Here is a 20,488-nt window from a genome sequence, read left to right on the forward strand (position 1 = left end):
GTTGCTGGATCTAATTTGGTTTTCGACCATTCATTTTAGCTCAATGTTTAGTACTTGAAAAGTCATGTTCCAATTAATATGTCTTTTAACTAACTTCGTATTGGTTTGCGATTTCTCAGTTGAGGTGTGTGTTTATATATATATATTATATATATATATGTATATATATATATATATATATATATATATATATAAACACTGTGAAATACAAATTTTTTCGTGTATATATGATTAATGAAATATTAGAGATGGTTCCTTCTAAAGCTCAAAATAAATGTAATTTTTCATAGATTGTGAGTATTATATATATATATATATATATATATATATATATATATATATATATATATATATATATATATATAAATGTGCAGGTTAGGGCATAAAATGAGTGACAAAAAATAGATGGAGAAGAGGAATAACAGAAATTATCATAGAGATTGCAAACGAAACAACAGAAAGAAGACGAAGGATTGACGAGCTAAGAAAATTTGTTGGTATTGATTGACTTAGAAAGACCATAAACAGACGCGTTTGGAAGGACATGTCTGAGGACTTTGTCCTGCAATTGACCAGCAACGGCTGATATATTGTGTATATATATATATATATATATATATATATATATATATATATGTATATATATATATATATATATATGTGTGTGTGTGTGTGTGTTTGTGTTCAGTTTCGAGCATTCTTTTTCTATGTTAAATGCATCCAGGAAAACCTTTCAAAATTAAGGACACTTACAATGACATTTGATGTTCTTATCGATGAATGTATATATATATATATATATATATATATATATATAATATATATATATATATATATATATATGTGTGTGTGTGTGTGTGTGTGTGTGTGTTTGTGTTCAGTTTCGAGCATTCCTTTTCTATGTTAAATGCATCCAGGAAAACCTTTCAAAATTAAGGACACTTACAATGACATTTGATGTTCTTATCGATGAGTGTATAATGGAAGGTCTCGGGTTGCGTCAGGTTGAATAACGCGTCATATGATAGCTGCATGAAGCTGACCTGCAAAAAAAAGGGGGGGATTTGTGGTAGTGACGTAGATTACTGTGGCCGATCGAGGCCCTTTAAACAGGAAAGGGCATGGCGGGGTGGCTGGAGGAAGGAAGGCTTTAAGTCACATGGTTGGAAAGATTTGTTCCATATCTCTCTCTCTCTCTCTCTCTCTCTCTCTCTCTCTCTCTCTCTCGTACTTTACACGTTCTGGCCAAACTTAACTCTGTATTATTTTATGCTCTTGAGATTTTTTTAGGTTTAATTTGTGGGGAATTATACCATTTTAGGTAGGTTTTTCCCTTTGAGTTATGCACTATAACTCATTCTATTCATTGTTCACTAATGAGGTTTTCTTATGTCAGAAAAATACCTATATTGAAGTTTTCCTCCATCTAGTTTCCACGCGATTCGCTGGTAGTTTTAAATCGGTCTGTATCTTTGTTTCTTGCGGTCATTTACCTTGCTGTTCTTTCCCTTCGGTTGTCCAATGCGTATTTTAGTTTTTGATAGTCATATTTATACCTGGACGGGTATCAAGTTCCCACGATTTTCCGCAATTCCCCTACGTAGTTCTGTTAGTAATAGCGATATTTCTCGATATAAATCAGTTTTTATTCCACCTAATGGAACAGCTCAGATTTTTGCCATTTCCATCAGAGATGTTGTGGCGTCGGTTTTCTCTCACAAGTTACATTAGCAAATACCTCACGGGATACCAGAACCCTAGAGCTACCCGTCTTTGGTAAGTTCGTGGCAGACCTTTTTTTTTTTTTTTTTTTTTTCATGGGACTTCTTCGAATTCTCTCGCGTTTTCCTTCGATTTATTCGATACAAATCCCATCCATTAAGGGTAAGTTATCCCATGGAACGTTTCTATTTTATTTATTTTCTTTTGTTGAGGCTAATTGATGAATATACATTGTGGGCGATACAGTTATACACGTCTTTCATAGAGCACCATTGAAGTGGGATTCTTTAGATTTTTTGTAGGATTTGAATGTTTGTGAGAGACTCCGGATTAAGGGAATGATTGTAAAGGTAAAACTGTTAGGGCGAATTGTTTGCCTTTAAAGAAATAGATGAAGTCTAATTATGAGAATTCTGGAGTTTTAGAGAACAAGGGATGACAGGTTTGTAAAAAGGGTACAATTTCAGAAGTTTTAAGTCGGAAGGATGGGAAAAGCTCTGAATAGACTGTGATATAGGTGTTCGAACGGAAGAGCTTACGTTCAGGAAGGGAGAGTATGTAAGATAGGAGTGAATGGCTCATTGTTGAAAGTTTCAATGCGCTGTTGACGATCTGCTTAGGGGGGTTAAATGAAGTTGCTGATGTGTAAGTTTTCTCTCCAGGGGACAATCATTCACTAAACAATTCAAGGACGAATTTAGCTTTGGTTGGAAATGTGGTCTGTTGAGAGATACAACAAATTGCGATGTGTACTTATATATATATATATATATATATATATATAGAGAGAGAGAGAGAGAGAGAGAGAGAGAGAGAGAGAGAGAGAGAGAGTATATATTTAGTTTTTACATTGGCAAATAGGATTTAAACTTTATTCCTTTTGATATTAATGAATATCCATTATCTCTAGTATATTTCCAAGCTATTCGCTCCCCCCATCCCCCTATACCCTTTGCATTTGTAAGGTTAAAAAAAATTAAGGTTGCAGACACTGTAAGCTTGGGCGCGAACTCGTGAATCTCGGGATGTGAGCTAGAGACGTTCCACTAGGATACCACAACCTATTTTGCTTTTCTCCGGGAGAAAACGCAAACTTCATGGGTTTGCAGGATCTTATAACCCTAAAAAGACGAGAAACAGATGGAACATGGAAGGTTGCAATCTCTTTCGATGGTATATTGATAAAAGAAGCCTATGGAGCGTAAGGCGAAAGCCTCCCTATTAGGGAAAGATATTACTGGTAGCCTAATGGTAACGTCCCTATTTAGCGATTTTGTGTCTGTAACCTCACTATCCTCGTGAGCTAAGGAGACTATAGATCTTTCTGCTGAGTCATTAGCAGCCTTGCCTGGCCCTCCCTGGTCCTAGCTTCATGGAGAAGGGTTCGAGTATTTGATCATATGTATATATGACCAGACTCTACCCCTGCCATTCATGAGTGACCTTTAAAACTATGCAACATACTTTGTGGATCTGGTGCTAGCACAGTACTCTGGAGTGACTCACCCTGTACACATACATATATATGAAATAAATAAACACTTTGATAGGGCGTAAGTAATTTCTCCGTAAATTTCATTCTCTCATTTTGGTCCTATCGACCTCTACTCCCTCTCTTAATGCACTGCGTTGCGTTCTCTGTCACCTTAAATTCAAGGGGACAGTCAAATGCCCTCTCTCTCTCTCTCTCTCTCTCTCTCTCTCTCTCTCTCTCTCATGCCTGGTGCCGCTACCCAGCAGCGGAAACGGAACCTCACAAGACGTTTAACTCTGCTCTTCTCTGGTGGAAAGGAAAGTGAGAGCCTTTTACATCATTTCCACTTAGGAGGTGTCTCTCTCCTAACCGATTTTATTGTCATTAAATGCCACTCTCACTCATCTGAGACATTTTCTTTTCTTTTTCCTATTTTTGTCCTTGTGATGTTTTTTTTTAATTTCTCCACTCAAGAGTAGTAATTATATGATCTTTAACATTTTCTTTGTTTTGTATTGTTAGAGGTTTGTCAATCATCTTTCTTATTTTTAGTCGTAATTTCTTTTTTAAGGAAAATCTAATTGTGCTACTGCATATAGAAATTTAAATCCTGTTTATGGGGTCCTGCTCAAGAAATATTAAATAGATTATATACTTTGTGGCTAAATTGTGAGATTTGGGCGGAAGATTGCAGAAAGAACACTATGGGGTTCAGTTTTTTCTTATTTTATGAATATCTTTTTTTAAATAAAATTTTCGTTTGCCCAACTGTCTTACTTTAATTCAGAATATCCTTTGCATTTATCATGATATAAGATTTTAATTTCAATTTTGTTTTATCAGAAATGTAAATTAGCCTTTTCGCAATTGAATCCCAAGTCAAGGGTATGATTGTAAAAGAATGGAGCACTCTATTTATATTGGGTTTATATATCTGTGATTAACGAGATATTGCATTTTTCGTTTTTAACTTTGTCGCCGTGGCGCCTGAGATTGTTGCATGTCTGTGAAGATTTTAGTTGTGTGATGAAACTTGCAAATATTAGAATGTCATTGGCCCTGAGTCTCTCTCTCTCTCTCTCTCTCTCTCTCTCTCTCTCTCAGTTGTATCTATTTTTCTTGAAGGTCCTACATATTTAATCTTGGCTTTGTGATTTTCTTCTGCATTATGATACAAATCTCTACTTCCTCTTTGCAAGCATTTCCCTCCTATTTCTTACCCCAGTCTCCCCATATACCTCTTCGTGAGTTGATTAAATCTACCGATTTGACTAATAGGCTTTCGTGACTGTCTCATGGAGCAGTATAGTGGCGCCACTGTGGATGAATTTTTATTATTATCAGGTCTCTCTCTCTCTCTCTCTCTCTCTCTCTCTCTCTCTCTCTCATATATATATATATATATATATATATCTCATACACACACTGGTAAGAAGAAGAAAACTGAATCGTTACCTTGTTCCAGGCGGGAACGCCAGCCATGATGATAAAGTCATAACAAACGGCCGTAAGCATTTGGCGTTGATACAGAGAACATTTGAAAAAAAAAAAAAAAAATATTGCCAACATGGGTGACTCTGAGGAGATCAATTATAGCCTACTGCTCACCAGTATGGACAGTAGACCTTACTTACTATGGCCAGATAGACAGGTGCATACATGACCTGCCCTTCTCTGATATTCTGAAGGTCATGAAACTGGTAGAATCCATCGTCGTCATGAACGCTATAAAATCTATAGATTCTTGACATCAACTGAAGCGAAGTGATCTTGTCTCAAAATATCTCAACATACATTAAAACTAGAAACATTTGCTCATCAATTTCACCTCCACCTTGGTACTGGTGTCAGATGCTCACTAGGCCTACGTCAACCTACCATGTACCAATGTACCATAGGCCAACTAAAATCCTGATTGCATGTTTTTTTCTCCATTGCCTCCAATCTATTGAGCTATATATATCCAGTATCTCTGCCATCAGGAACCTGCCTGTCGACGCGTTTAAACATTAGCTAGACAAGTTCCTGGATATCTTGCCATATGAATCAAAATATAATACCAAGGACCCTTCTGGCAACCCTAATACTGGGCACAGTATTAAATATGTAATACATTTTAATCAGATTAGAGTTCAAATCTAACATCAACGATTTCGATAACTTATCAACTATATCTCTCTTCAAAGCAGGGAAATGGAGGTCCTCAACCAGGCAATTCCCGTATTTCTCTTTTTTATTCATTTTGTGCAAGATAGATTTTCTCCAGCACATATTGCGCATTCTATCTCGGTCCTAATATGTTTGTGGATGCTTACGCTTACTGAATTTTCATTAACAAAACTTGCCTGATATTCATGTGAATATATTTTAATAATGTTGTTGTATATTTGTAGGCTGTAGGGAAATGTCTTTTTTTACAAGGTTACATTTAGGAAAAGGGAATCGGATGTCAGATTTTTCATGTGTACACAATTGCTTATTTTTTATACAGTACTTGGTATTCGTGAAGTGAGAGTTTTAAGCAGTGGTATTTCATTTGAAAGTGCTGTTTGCCATTCCGACGTAATATTTTTCTCTGATTCAACCCACATATAGTGAAATGCATACGAGAGTTTTTCCCCCCCCCCCAAAGGGGGGGGGGGGGGCGATATGGTGATTTACCCTTATGTTTTTAGGGGTTGAAAGACATTTTTCAAAAATAGTCAGAACCTTCCAAGTATAACCATTGAATCGATGTTTGTCTTTTATCTTTATTTTTTAGCTGCAGTAAGGGGTGAAAAGCTTTGGAGCTCTCACCGCAGTTTAATTTTTTGATGAAGATCAGAAAAGAGCGCTTGGATTTTTTATGGTGTGGAGGGGAGAAGAGCCAGTGTTTTGTGTTTTAGCTTATGTTTGCTTTCAAAGTTAATCATAGTTTTGTATTGTGCTGCGTTCTATAGCAAAAAATATCAAACAATCATTTATATAATAAAATTATTGATATATTTATATATATATATATATATATATATATATATATAATATATATATATATATATATATATATATATATATATATATATATAATATATATATATATATATATATATATATATATATATATATATATATATATATATATATATATATATATATTATATATATATATATATATATATATATATATATATATATATATATATATATATATATATATATATATATAGTGTGTATTCTTATAAGTGAAGATTTGTTTTTTAAATGTCTGTGTGCTAAAGGCGTTATACCCTTGATTTTTAAATAAAAATTTACTTTACTTAACGCCAGTAAAAATGAATTTAACATGACGGTAGGAATATTCATTTTCTTTATAACCTAATGTGGAGCATATTAGGTAAAAGGCTATGTTAGGAGTTGTAACTAACATTCACTCATAATTTCCAGGATGAATCCTGATGCTCTTAGGTTTACTGTCATTTTCCTGACAATTTAGATATTTTTTGTTTGGTGTTTATTTCGTTCTCTGAAATTAATGATGGTATCAAACCGGCCTATTGAATGTCAAATAGTACTATTATCTCTTGAAAACTTTTTTTTTTTTTTTTTGCTGAGATAAACGAAATACATTAGCCCTTGTTTATGCGCAATTGTGAAGGTGAGAAAATGAAGGATGTGGTTGCAAGCGTTTGAATGACCTTATCGATCAACCGAGGCGATGGGAATAAAGATATGAGAACTGAGAATCTTTTGTATTGTAACTATTCACTTGACCACACATTTGTATACGGACTCTGCATTGTGATGTACATCACGTGTCTGTATATATAGTTTGTCCTTGTTCTACTTTTATAACTGTGAAAACGTTATTAAAATTTTATCAATGGCCGTTACTGAAAAGTTGAAAATAATCCCAAACTCAGTGTTATTCCTGTTCTACGTTTTAGTTCTCATGTGTCTCAGAACGTTGTCGTTGTCTTTAAAGTTAAAAAGAAGGGCAAAACCGCGGACTTTTTATGGTTGAAATGGTAATCTCTCTCTCTCTCTCTCTCTCTCTCTCTCTCTCTCTCTCTCTCTCTCTCTCTCTCTCTCTCTCTCTCTCTCTGTTTATATATATATATATATATATATATATATATATATATATATATATATATATATATATATATAAATAATATTATATTCTACATTTTAAGTTATCAGATTTCTCTATCATGTTTGGAAATGAGATTTTTTTAGAATTATTATTGCCACGGTAGTGGTCGTAGCTGATGCAGCCCTACACGAAGCCATACATAAGTTATAGGGTGAAATGGACACTTGGTTTTATATTTAATGTATCTGGAAAATTTGGAAAAAATATGGGAATTCTAGATGGTGCTATGACCAATTTAATTTAAAGTTTCATTGAATTCCCTAGTATTACATCTTATGGTTGTGGGTAATATATTGTTAAACCCTGAGTAACTTTCAAAGCATACCCCCCTTCTTTCTCATTATCTTCATTAGATGTACTATTATCAAATTGATACTAATGATAATTATATATACTATTGTATGTCATCTGAATCACATCTACCAGGGAGACTGACGCCGATGGTATTATGGGTTAAGTGCGTGTGTCGCATGACCTTAACAAGGTCATAGGTATTATTAGGATGGAAATAGGATTTCTTCCTCCAATTAAAGCCATGCCTTTACTGACCCTTCGCGCATAGTTTTCAACCATTTGCTATTATGTACTTTTAGAATAATTTGAAAGACAAAATTTTAAAAGGATCATTTTATGTATTTTACGCTGACCATTGCGAAATCGTGCAAATTTATTTTCTATGCTAGGAAAGGCAAACTACGACATTTAATCATGGTTTTTATTTTTTATTTTGCATTGTTTTTTCTTTTGATTTTGTTAACAGAAGTAGAATAATCACCAGTAATTTATAGTTTTAAAACGGGTAAAATGTTGCCGTTAATGGTAGAAGATCTATAAACGCCCCTGCACTCAATCTCTTGGCCAGGGAGGAGGTGCTTTCTCATTGGGTGATAATAGGGAGTGGTGGCCTTGTTTGAAATCTACTGCAGCACAGCACTCAGAAAGTAGATAGCTACCACTTGCACACGTCACGATAGGATAAATATTGTTTTGGCAGACCCTTTGGGACCAGGTATGGGATTCGGTAGTTATAGAGGGGCACTTATGTATTCTATGAGATTCACCATGTATGTATGTTTGCGTGTAGTAGTAGAGGCAATAGATTCCCTATATGGAAATCATAGCTTTTTATAAAAATAAAGGTTAACACCAAAGCTCACATTAATAGAATTATTCTATTTGTCATACAATTTCGACACTAATGTTATCATCAGTCCTATAGGACAAATATTTTTTCTCTTGTCCTTACGTATAGATTATTGAGTTAACATTACGGATGTTCAACACGATAAAACAATATAAAATACTCATACAAGAACAAACGTATAGAGAAAAAAAAGAAAATTTTAAAAAATTAGTACGAAATTTTTTTCTAAATAGCTTAAGTCAACATTTTTTTTAAATTAATGTTCAGAACTGATCATCTTTTGATTTCATCAACCCGTTTCTGCTATTCACTACGATAGGAAGTCCAGTAACCACCTCTCCTTGTAAGTTTGAAATGCTTTGTATTGGCCACATAGCTGAGTCGTTATTAATTTCCGAGATGAAATCTTGAATGTCAGTGCATTAATCATCGATCGATATCTTATATTTTATTCAAGGGTTCGGTTATGACTGATGCATTTTGTAAAATAATTTTCTATTTTTTTGTCTTATTTATTTGCTTCTTTAGTCAGTTTGTATGCTTGTGTTTTTTCACTACTACCTTTTTTCTTTTTTTAATATTTGATTTTTATTTTGTTGTCTATGGTAATTTTTTTCAATATTATATTCGCAATATTACGGGAATTTTTAATATACAGTAGTTTCGATAACGACTATAGTCAACTAGTAAATGATAAGAATGTAAATTACTGTTCATTTGCGCTTTTATTTTTTATTTTGACCTGTGTAACACATTTATATATATAATATATATAATATACAGTATATATACACATGTATATATATACACATGTATATGTATACACGTGTATATATTTTAAATCTCCCGTGTTTACGCCAAACAATTTTTTTTTTCAGCAATGTCGGATGCAAGAGATTACCAATATTATAGTGTTTCCAATAAGATTGCCTGTTTATACTTCCGTTGTGCCTTTCATATATTATTTAGGTTTGGAACTTAGGGTTGGTCTGGTGTATGTATTGCCTTTAAAGTAGGTCATTGATATTATATGTGGTTACCTAGTTTAGCTTTTTTTTAAACAAATTGGTTAAGGGTGTAATAAAGTAATCCGTTGACAAGATTAATTTTCTTAGAAACGGGTTTGGTTTACAGCTGTATTTGTTCCTTGCATTTTAAGTGGCATTTGGTAACATGGAATGACATTGTTACGAAAGCGTGATTGTGTTCGTACTTTTGTGCGTTGACATGCTAGTAGATGTGGCGTAGAACTAGATCAATATGTTAGCGGTAAATGTTGCATGTGGTTAGTGGGCGATATGGCGCCGACTTGACGGTTTTGTTTGGAAGGGACGAAACGCTGCTGCTTCTCCCCTCTCCCAAGACTCTGATGATTTACCTGGTCTTCTGCAATATTCGTGTTGCTAGGACTTGTATGGGGCTAGTCCCGTTAGTGTTTCTTATGCGGTATACTGTCAGCATTACTTAATGGGCTTTGCAGGGGCTTTTCAGCTCCTAAATGCACCCACTTTTTATTATTCTATTTTACCTACATTCTCTAGCCTCAGTGCCTAACCTTAAGCCCGAATTCTCAATTGCAATCCAATTTGTGATGCATACTATTAGCAGACATCCTCGCATATTCTCTCTTTCTCTCTTATATACAGTATGCTGTATGTGTGTATATATATATATATATATATATATATATATATATATATATATATATATATATATATATATATTCTGTGATTCTGACAGGCCACTTAACAAGCTTGGTGACCAGATTTTCTAGATTTGAACGAGTAGAGATGTGGGTTTCTTGAAATTTTTATAACATTGAATTGCTTAAATATTTGATGGTTCACCAATACATGTGGGTAATGCGTGTTTATATATATATATATATATATATATATATATATATATATATATATTTATATTTATATATATATATATATATATATTTATATTTATATTTATATTTATATTTATATTTATATTTATATTTATATTTATATAAAGGGCACCGACGTGGTAATCTTCGTCCTCCAGGGTAAGACTGAATCTGGTCCCAAGATACCTCTTGAGGTTCTTCCTTGGATTCCCATATAGGTACTAGCTTCGCCTCCCTAGCGATGACAAATAGTTTAAGCCCTATTAAGAACGCAAGCTCTTAAAAGCATTCCTTCTCCTATCTTTGTAAGCCGTAAACTAAGTACCTTGAGGATTGGAGCTGATTATAGAGGAGAGAAACGACAGATGTAAGCGATTAAGCTCTCCGGCACAGGAAAATCGTATAATTAAAACGGGGACGTATTTGACGAAGTGATCCTCGTACCACCCAGATAAGATTTGTATAAGTTTCTTATTTTGACCTATTCGAATGTTTTATAATTTTACCCTAGGCCATGGCCTTGTTTTACATATAGGTATATACATGTTAGTGCCACTGCAATCGATGACCGATTTTATGAAGTCAACTATATATTGATAAGGGTGAAAATTTATTTCCATCTGAATATGACGTGTTTGCTCCCCGCGTTAGCAGGCGTATTCACACTGCGTAACTCTGCAGCAATTTTAGTAGGGGACGTAGCTTCATCCGTAAAGTAATACATAATGGGCGTTAGAGAAGCAGCCAAGACACGAAAGTGTAATATTTCGAACTTCAACTGTTGTTTACTTTTCTTTTTTCTAAGTTATTCACGTTATTCTTTCATTTATCTTTGATATTGTTCATATACCTAGACTAGGACAGTTAATTAAAGCTGTATTAACTATTTACGTTTGTCGTTGTTTTTTATCTGGTCAATAGATATATATATAGGCCTATATATATATATATATATATATATATATATATATATATATATATATATATATATATATATATATATATATATACACACATATACATACATATACATATATATGTGTGTGTATATTTATATATACATTATTATTATTATTATTATTATTATTATTATTATTATTATTATTACTACAAGCTAACCTATAACCATGGTTGGAAAAGTAGGATGCTATAAGCCTAAGGACTCCAACAGGGAATAATAGCCCAGTGAGGAAAGGAAACAAGGAAATGAACTACACGAGAAGTAATAAACAATCAAAATAAAATATCTTAAGAGCAGTAACAACATTAAATTAGATATTTCATATATAAACTATAAAAACAAATAAGATAGAACAGCGTGCCCGAGTGTACCTACAAGCAAGAGAACTCTAACCCAAGACAATGGAAGGCCATGGTACAGAGGCTATGGCACTACCCAAAGACTAGAGAACAACAGTTTTATTTTGGAGTGTCCTTCTCCTAGAAGAGCTGCTTACCATAGCTAAAGTCTCTCTTCTATCCTTCCCAAGAGGAAAGTAGCCACTGAACAATCACATTGCATTAGATAACCCCTTGAGCGAAGAACAACTGTTAGGTAATCTCATTGTTCTCAGGTGTATTAGGACAGAGGAGAATGTAGAAAGACTAGGCCAGACTGTTTGGTATATGTGTAGGCAAAGATAAAATGAACAGTAACCATAGAAAGGAATCCAATGTTGTACTTTCTGCCCAGTCAAAAGACCCAGTAACTAAGTATGTCATATCCACTTTTACTTCAAAATTTGAAACCGAGAAGCCGGTTAAAAAAAAAGGAGGGGGGACTTTTCTTCTTTTAGCTTTTACTCCCCTTGAGATGTGTTTGTTGTTTTCTTTACCATGCTTTTCAGCCACCGTGTTACCATACAAAATTTATTGAATGCATCTGGTCATTCAAGAAACGTGTGAGACTACAATTCAGGTTTTCTGTGACCATTATAGCTTTCTCGAGTAACCGCGAGTAGATTCCTTGTCGATAAGTCGGCGATTCCAGCCATCATTTTAGTAGTCAAGTAAAGGAAAGCTTTGGAACGATGTGGTTATGATCTTAACGTTTCATTAACCAGTTTTAGTTATTGTTGGAAAATTTCATTTTATCTAAATTTATTTGTTTTAATGCCTTTTTTTTTGCCATTCTTTCTATTTGATATTCATACAAGTTCAACACATAGTTCATTCAGTTTGCCTTGTTCGTTGGTATTATGATAGAGGGAAATAGACTGGTGGTCTCGCAGTCCTTTTGCTATAGTTAATTTATGTCAGTGTGATGTGTGTGTGGGAGTTCAAGAAGTTCTTTCAGTTCTCCTCATTAAACGTAATATATGCTCTTCACCATATTACTCGTTTGGTCTCTTGAGTATTAATATATTTAGCATTAGTTAATAAAGTGATATTTTGATCTGGTAATTAACCTTGATTGACTGTGTAACTTCCGGTTATTGTGATAAAGGTGATCCTCGTTCTTAATGAGGAATCGTTAGAATTTATTGTGTAATTATAATAAATGATGGTTTTGCTAAATCCCCGTGATTCTGGTAAATGCCGGCAAATCTTGATATTGTGTATCACAAATTCAAGCCCAAAGGTTACTGGAGACTGAGTTGGGATGTGGAGCGATATCTGGCATTCATTCGTAGAGAATCGATTATTCTTTCGTCGGACAGAGGGTGGAGGGACTGCGGAGGGTTCGAGTTAGTACTGCCCTTAGTAGGCATCAGAGGAACCAAATGATGTCTCGGGAGATCTACTGATCCTTCTCCTCCTCCTCTTCGTCGTCGCGATAGATAACTACAACAGATGTTCATGTAATGCGAGACCACAAGACCAACATTCGTGGTTCTTGATTCAGGGCCGCCTCTTTTCATTTAGCCCTCTTCTATTATTGCTCTCCTGCGTGGCCGTGCACCGATGCTTTCGTGCATTCCTGTATTCCGAAGCTTTCATGCATTCCTGTATTCCGATGCTTTCATGCGTTCCTGTATTCCGATGCTTTCATGCATTCGTGTATTCCGATGCTTTCACGCATTCCTGTATTCCGATGCTTTCATGCATTCCTGTATTCCGGTGCTTTCATGCATTCCTACATCGGGTAAAGTGCCTAATATACGCCTTATCCTTCTGTTTCCCTTGTATTGCTCTTCATTCTTCTTGATGAAAAATATAATTCAATTTAATATCCTTTTATTATGCAAACAAATATTTCTTAGATCGTGTACTCTGCTTTTTTGGGGGTTAATAAGAACCTTTCTTAAGATTAAAATGCATTCAATAGTCAGTTACTACCACATAAAATGTAGCCGGGGTTCGAAACTTATGGGTTTATTGGTTAATTTACTGATATATTCAAAGCGTTTATATGATTTATCCATAAAAAGTCCCCTTTTCATCATATGCACCGAGATAGAACATGATGATAAGAGCCTTGCAGAAGTCACGTATGGGTACAATGAAATTTCTTTGTGGTTATCATAGTATTTCTTCCTTATAGAATGATGTTTATATTTAATCGGGAAAGGACACGCCCCTCCCCATTTTTTTTGCTAGCTTATCTGAAAAGATTTGGATGAAAATTACATAACCTAAATGACCTTAGATCAATTTAACAATTAAAATCTTCGGCTCGCTGGTTGAGATTTGCTTACGTTTGGCTTTCTCAAGATATTTTAATGTAACATCTAATGATGTCAAATGTAGTATTACCATATGAGTTAAATAATGAGTATTTCTTGAATTAAATTTCAATCTACTTGCATTTTGATGAACTCTTATGATTAACGCGTAGCGTATTTACCTAAATTTTGTTTTTCTATTTTGGTAATTATAAATACTAAGTAACAAGAGCACTAATATTTTAGAAATACTGGGTATCTGTATTCTTTCTTCCCTGATGAATATTGGCATTGCAATTTAGTTTTTAAATAGATGGAGATTTGTGAAATCATCAGTTCTCTGCTTACATTGTCTTGAAACATTTTAAAAGTTCAATAAATAATTTTAATTTTTATTATGTCAAAACCAACATTTCAAGGTCAGGTTTATGAAATAGACATGTGCCAGTTAAGACTTTGGTTAATAACGAGATCCATCGTTTTACGGCAACTGTGGTCTACTCTACTGTAGTTTATGCATCAGTTTTGGTCGGCCGACTTCATCCATGGAGCCATCGATAAGGAAATTGCGTGACTGTCTTCGAGACTGCTTATTCACGCAGGTTAATCTATGTAAATTTTTTCATCGGGCTGACGATGCGAAATATACCAGGGGATTGTGCTAATTTGATGTATTTTTCTTTCATATCGTAAGAGGGGACAGACTTTTTCAAGTTTCGCAAAACCCGAAAAAAGTCGATTGTTAAGTCACCAGTAGGAATTTGGAGATTTTTTTTTACCTATTTAAGGGTTTGGCACGTACAATGTAGGCCTAACACTTGGGGAAATTAAGTGCAATCTTATATGGGTTTGATATATTTCCAGACTTCCTTTTATGCATTAATTAAAGGTATAGTTTAGAGCCTGTTTCTCATCCTTCCCCCGCTATTATTATTTTGTATTAAGTGAAATCGTTTTTTCATTCGGTAGAAAGTGGTCAGTCATTTAATGACCAACATCATTACTTTTACTTTGAGGAATTCCATGAACCTTTTTTATGTAACCGGGAATCCCATTCTGTCTTGAGTTTGTATCGATAAACGTCCCCCCTTTTTTTTTGGGGGGGGGGGGTCGCCGCTTCAAAGGCGTTTAGTGGGTCAGTCTGTTAGGTAGCTACTCTTAGAATAGTTTCCTGGTTGTAAGGAATGGACTCCAATGATCCTTTAAGTAAAGAATATGTATGTATCATGAGATTCGTCACTTACATACATTACAAAAAAAAAAAAAAAAGTCCTTTTGAGGAGTACGATAATGTAGTGCTAATTATATTGAAATTGTAATTGTTAATTTGTTCATTCAATGCCATTGCCTAAAACTAGATTGAGATTTAGTCGTATTTGCTATTACGAATCCAGCATCCTGGTAAGACTGTCCTGTCAAGCTACTGTAATACAAAGTAACAAAAGTGGGAGATAGCTATTTTATTATTTAGGTTTATTTTATGAAATCTCCCGTAGTTTTTGACAAGAAAGAGGGAAGACCTTTACACTCTGAGCTGTTTTGTAAGGTTTTCACCTTTTTTCAGAAATTGGATAGCATCATGTTTTTTTTTGGTTAGAAGGCTTTTAGTACAGGCCAACGTCTTTCTACGGTTGCCCCTTTTTCATACTTTTGTTTTTCGGATCAGTTAATTTTAATGTGGAATGCAGTTTTACCTTAAAATTTCAGAAACATCTGACGATACTGAACTTATAGGTTATTTCTTAACCACCAAAAAAAAAAAAATATACTCAGGCTTTTGAACTGACAGCAAATGGCATTTTGTGTGTTAAACTTGAAACAAAAAGAAAATAACGCCTGTCATATGAAGCGGAAGTATGTCATCCTGTGGTGTTAGGAGCGTGCCCCATATTCCTTCAGAATGGTCTGCGTGATAAGTACTGGAAAAATATTTTTTTTTATCAAGTAAAGAATTCATCATTGACCTCTAGTAGTGGGATTGTAGAATTGATGATGAAAATTTTTGTGATCTATTGCGTGAGATTTTTTTCCCATAAAGCTTGACCATTTTTTTCCAGTGACATGCGAACTGTCCATGCATATAAAAATGAGATGAATAGTAGATTTTCTTTTATACACAAATACACACATATATACACATACACAAATACACACATATATACACATATACACAAATACACACACGCATATATATATATATATATATATATATATATATATATATATATATATATATATATATATATAGAATTGGATATACACGTATGTATCTGTTGTTTTATTGATAGTGTGAGTTATGTATTCATCTATTCTCTTATAGTAGTTATATATTGGCCTTTTGACGTATAAGACCATATTAGTACTACAGTTGTCCATGTTTGAAGGTCGTGAGGAGACTGACTGAAACCTTTTGATATGATTACCAGTGACTTTATATGGACAAGGAGTCCCCGTCTTTTCCTCTCCCCACAGCAGATGGCATATATAAACACCCTCTTCTTTTCCCTCCCACTTCTTCCTCCCTTCTCCTTGTTTCGTGTAAGGACGCCCTACTAGAGCTTTTATTGATCGGCGTTTATCGATTGACCACATCAAGGATTCCCACCCTTATCATTCCTCAGATTAGTCCTTCAGCAAACGCTAGCCTTGTTTTTTTTTAATTAATTTTCCCGTCATGCATTGCTCTGATTTTGAGATATCCTGTTTATTGCAGGTGCGAAATTGAACGTTTGATTTTATTATTTGGAATACTTGTGAGCGCATTTTCCTGGCAATTTATGGCAATGAGAGAAACTTTATTGTTTATGTATTTATGTCTGCATCTCAGTGGGATATACGTTTACGTGGCTAATTATTTCAATTGATTTTAATTCACTGACGTTTCCGGTTATTATTACACCATACTAAGAAAGTTAAGTATAGACACATGGGGTGGTAACAATTTATAATGTAATTTTTCTTATATAAATTATATGTTAATTTTTATATCATGATGTATTGATGTTTACCTCTTTCCAGGTACGTACGCTGCCGTATTCTGAATTTGGTGACGTGTGAGTATTTGAGACTATTGTATGCATGCAAATGAGTCTGTTACATGCCCTCCTCTGTATGTTAGTGTTATTTGGGTAAGAATATATATGGTCTTAGTAGACATTGTGAAAGCTCCTTATATAAACAATAGGAATAAGCAAAGTCTCTTTTCGTCTTGAAGCAAAAGCAGGTTATTGTGTCATAACCATTTTACACAGAACAGCAAGTGAAATCTCCAAGCGATGAAAGGTCTACAAAGAAAGAGAGAAAAAAAGTCGGGTTTTTTTGGTCATGGAGCATTATAGATGTGGTAAAGCAAACCTCTATTGGTGGCGAGAACTCGTCAGGTGATGCGACCGCACATTGGCTACAGTAGCATCTCTCTCTCTCTCTCTCTCTCTCTCTCTCTCTCTCTCTCTCTCTCTCTCTCTCTCTCTCTCTCTCTCTCTCTCTCACCTAATTGTATAGGGGGAATGTACGATGATTGTTAGGAGAAAATCTACTGACCAAGGAAGTTGAAGAGTAGGGGAAGTTGAAAGAAATTTGTAGTAGATTCTGGATTGAAAAATCTAGTGAAAATATGGATGATCTTTAACCTCTATGGCAGTTTGTATGTGTGCGCGCGCGTCTGTTTTTGCGGTAAATAAAATATCTAAAGTTCTTATTGCATGAAATTTATTATTCCTTGATAATTTAAAAAAGTTCGTTTTAACTATGACCAATATCGAGATATTGATTTTTACCATCAGCACTATACTTGTGTCTTCGTGTTCTAGAATCAGATTAGCCTAGCTTTATCCAGTTATAATGTGTTTCTTTGACGATCTTTAGGTGAAAATGTCGAACTTCTAGCCCTAATAGGAAGCTGAGGTTGCTGTGTTAGCACAAACTCCTATGTTGGTCGTTTTTGAATTGAGTGGGCGTGGCTGTACAAAAGTTATTGGACCATCTTTAGAATGGAAAATATATTTTACGTCAGTGTTATTAATTACTACAGTAAATGGGAAAGCAGCGTTGATTGTGGAGGGGGGAGGTAGAGAAAAAATGTAATAAAATGGGGTAGGGATCTGTGTATAAGTGATGGGAGGGAAGAAGATGAAGTACACTGTTTGGGAGAAGAGGGGAGAGCGTGGTGGCAGCCATTTTATTACTGTAAAGCTAGGAACCTAAGTAGATTAGTTAATATTCATGATAAATGATTGAATCATTGGCCAAAATGATTTCGCGAAAGTTTGTTTTTCAATGGGAAATTGTACGCTAATCCTAAACTGCTTTAGGAAAATCGAAGTCTACAATTAGTCCTTGTATTAATCTCTCTTCATCTTGTATGTATGGCCAGACATTAAGAACAGTGTTTTATGTACACTTTAATTTGACACGTGTGTATATATATATATATATATATATATATATATATATATATATATATATATATATATATATATATATATATATATATATATATATATGTGTGTGTGTGTGTGTGTGTATATATGCGTATATAATTATGAAATTATTCCAGTAAATAAAAGAAATAGGAAAAAGATAAAGATATGTTGGTATTAAAAAGAAAGTTATTTTAGTTAATGTGTATGATTTTCTGTAGTTACGAACCATGGTAGGGATAGTGTGAATCGTCACATAAGTCAGTGATAAATTTACCGACTAATATCTTTTACATTGAGAGGTAAAATTTTCAATGACGACATTTCATTTTAACCAGTGTTCAACTACAGAGGCATGTTTTTTTTTTCATGAACTCGGAAGGGGAAATTTAACTCTTGAAGTCGGTGACCGAACTAGATCATCAAGAAGGGTTTCGAGGGTGAGAACTGTTAAAGGTATTGGTTAAGACTTATCAACGCTTTAAATTGAAGATCTTTTCCTGAATAACCTTCAGTATTTTTTAAATCCGAAATGCAGCAGAAGTTTTTTTTTCTCTCTCAAAAAAAAAATGGAACATTGACGTTTCACATATACAATTTTATGATTTGCTGAGGTAATTTTACACTTTAGTCACAGCTGAAACAAATCTTTCTGAAATCTATTACTATTACAAGATACCAGATTGTTTAACAAAGAAAGTGTGGCGTTGGTTGAGACAGATATAGAGTGTTTGAGGATCATGTCCTTATGATCAGAGTTTGTTAGAGAAGTTTCTAAGGAAGAGATAAAACTGCCTACTTAGTGACATTGTCAATATACGGTGTAAAATAGTTTATCAAGATTAATTAAATGATCTTATGATAGCTGCATTTGAAATGAGTTAAAACCAACTCTTTCATTTTAAATTTCAAACATTTCCGAATGGGAGACATATCCTGTTTCACTGAGAGTTCTTAGTTTTTTTTTCACCATTTTACGCTCTCTCTCTCTCTCTCTCTCTCTCTCTCTCTCTCTCTCTCTCTCTCTCTCTCTCTCTCTCTCTCTCTCACACTATTGTTTTCTCACCATGAGCGGAAAGAAGGAAAGAGCGTTGCTATTCACCAAACACTAGCATGGGAGTTCTTTAACATTTTATGCACATGCTTATTTACATAACTTCTAAATGTTCATCTTTTTTGTCATGCCAGTCTGTATATTTTAGTTTGATGATGGCACCCAATCTGATGTCATCTGGGCATTTTTATGGACGTCATGCGTTAATCAGGCTCATGGTCTGTATTGAGAGAAAGAGAAAGAATGCTATTCTTTAGTTTTTCAGGTAGTTTGTTTTTTTTTTGTTAAGAGTGCGTTTGTTAGCCTAATGACCATAGTCGTGTCTGCGACCTACTACAATTGACTTAATTATCAGTTAAGCAATTTACTACTTGAGCCAATATTAGCATAATGGGACGCAACCGAGCATGCCATTGTTATGTTCTTCAAGTACGACTCGAACCCAGGTTCTGTTGCTGTTTGAGAGTATTTGACATTAGGTTCCGATGCGTCTGTAAATGTGTGTGCGCGCGCGCGCGTATATATTATATATATTGTATGAATGATATATATATATATATATATATATATATATATATATATATATATATATATATATATATATATATATATACTTACATGATTGTATGTATGTACTGTATAAATGTGCATTGAAGTTGATGAATGGTTATGCCGTAAGACGTGTTGGCACTGATAGTGTGTGTGCGTGTGTCGCTGAAGGAGATTGTAGAGACTCGAAGCGTGGCATCTGCAGCAGCCAACTGTCGTGTGTGTGCGTGTGTAGACCTTTCTCTCCCTCCCTCTCTCACTCTCTCTCGATCTCCACATCAACAACACACTGCCGGACGCGGGCTTCAGTTATGTGCCGGCGCGCTGGGCGCAAGGCAACGGTGTGTGGTTCTCCCTTTCCTATTTCTTTTCCCAATGAGTCTCGACTTAATATTTTTTCTTGTCCTGTCGGCAGACTTCTGTCAGGTTTTTAAATGGTGAAGAAAAGTTACGGCAAATGTGATATAAAGTTTGTTGGGTCCTGGTTGGATAAAGAACAGTGAACTGTCTACTG

At 34.4% G+C, this 20,488-nt stretch overlaps 1 protein-coding gene across 22 annotated transcripts in view; it reads left to right on the forward strand.

The window, feature by feature from the left end:
- The window catches only part of chb (chromosome bows), a 356,425-nt gene that overhangs the window by 168,604 nt on the left and 167,333 nt on the right, over positions 1-20,488 (forward strand). For 18 of the 22 annotated variants that reach the window (XM_068372444.1, XM_068372447.1, XM_068372449.1 and 15 more), the window contains exon 1: positions 20,190-20,315. The exons of the other annotated variants lie outside the window; for them this stretch is intronic. The gene's annotated coding sequence lies outside the window, so the exon portion shown is untranslated. Of the gene's footprint in view, positions 1-20,189; positions 20,316-20,488 lie in introns of those variants that run through there. 22 annotated transcript variants of the gene reach the window in all.

This window comes from Palaemon carinicauda, chromosome 4, assembly GCF_036898095.1.
Source record: "Palaemon carinicauda isolate YSFRI2023 chromosome 4, ASM3689809v2, whole genome shotgun sequence".
NCBI classification, from domain to species: domain Eukaryota; kingdom Metazoa; phylum Arthropoda; class Malacostraca; order Decapoda; family Palaemonidae; genus Palaemon; species Palaemon carinicauda.